The sequence below is a fragment of the Atta cephalotes genome, assembly GCF_000143395.1.
Source record: "Atta cephalotes unplaced genomic scaffold scaffold00018, whole genome shotgun sequence".
Classification (NCBI taxonomy): Eukaryota; Metazoa; Arthropoda; class Insecta; order Hymenoptera; family Formicidae; genus Atta; species Atta cephalotes.
The window spans coordinates 4,594,715-4,596,015 of NW_012130082.1; the positions used below are offsets into that span (position 1 = coordinate 4,594,715).

A 1,301-nucleotide genomic window follows, 5' to 3' on the forward strand; every position below is an offset into this window, starting at 1 on the left:
TTACAAACTTTAATACATTTTGCACTATTAAAGTAAAACTTTATTTAGATAATGGTCCGATACACGTTCCGAGAATAATTTTAGAGCTATTTAACAAAATTTTATTAGATGATTGTACATGAATCATCTCTAAATGTGCATTATTATAATTAATTATATCATAGTTGTATCGTAAACTGAACTGAACATATTTGATCTGCAAAGTGCACTGTGCATAATTACGCCTCGTTTAGTCGAAAGCAATGCAAAGCAACGCAAAGTGATATATGTAAAGTTTCCATAATAGATAAATAATAGATAATAATAGATAAACATAATTCGATTCGATTGTTCTTAAAATTTGCAGCTAATATACTATGTTTGAGGATTGTATGCAAAAGTATAACCTATACTCAAAATAACACAATAGTAGATTATACTTTAATAACATATACGTATATGTATATAGTCAGGTCTAGTCTTAAAAATAAATGCAGCTTTTTAACGAATGCAAGTAAATAAAAAAGGTATAGATTTTTCATTGCTACAATAAACCAAAGCTAAGGAATATTGTTATCTTTGGTCACAAAAATAAATCTACAAAAATCAATGAATTTGAAAAAAATCACCGAGAATTTATTTTCCGAAATTATATTTTTAATTTTTTGAAAGTAAGGCTGAGGTAAAATTTATAAAAATTTTATTAAACAGTTCTAAAACTGTTTCTCAATTTTGAAGATCTGAAGTTTAATTTTATAGAGTAAATTCTTTATAGAGTACATTCTTTTTGATTTATTAATTTTTTTTATATAGAGTATTTCGAAATAAATAATAATTTAAGAAGGGATTATTAAATTTTCTCGCTAAAATTAATCGACTAAAATACTTATTCTTAAAGTGCCATTCTTGCGTGCTGAGACATCCTATGTATAAAAGTTATAAAAGTCACATGGATTGACTACAAGCTAATCCGAAGGTAAAAGCGCACATTTATATTTTGTATTTGCTCTTACACGACGCGATTGTAACACAACGATAAGATCAAATATAATAATCAACAATGCTTAATGTCTGTCGAGACAAAGACTGACCAGTTAAATAGAGTGTGAACGAACATCGTGAACAAATCGGCTTATCATTCATTTGCGACAATGAGGTATCATGAGGCATCAAAGCTTCATCGATCACATGCCAATAAAAGTTCTGCCTCTGTCATCAGCATTACATAATAGTTAACGAAAAAAAGAAGATACATTATACTAATTGTAAGTACAAACACACACATAGATATACGTTATACATATATATATATATATATATAT

The 1,301-nt window shown here is 27.1% G+C and overlaps 1 protein-coding gene across 1 annotated transcript in view; it reads right to left on the reverse strand.

Moving 5' to 3' along the window:
• LOC105618799 (eukaryotic translation initiation factor 2D) overlaps positions 1-1,301 on the reverse strand; it is a 10,616-nt gene that overhangs the window by 8,964 nt on the left and 351 nt on the right. The gene's annotated exons all lie outside the window — the stretch shown is intronic.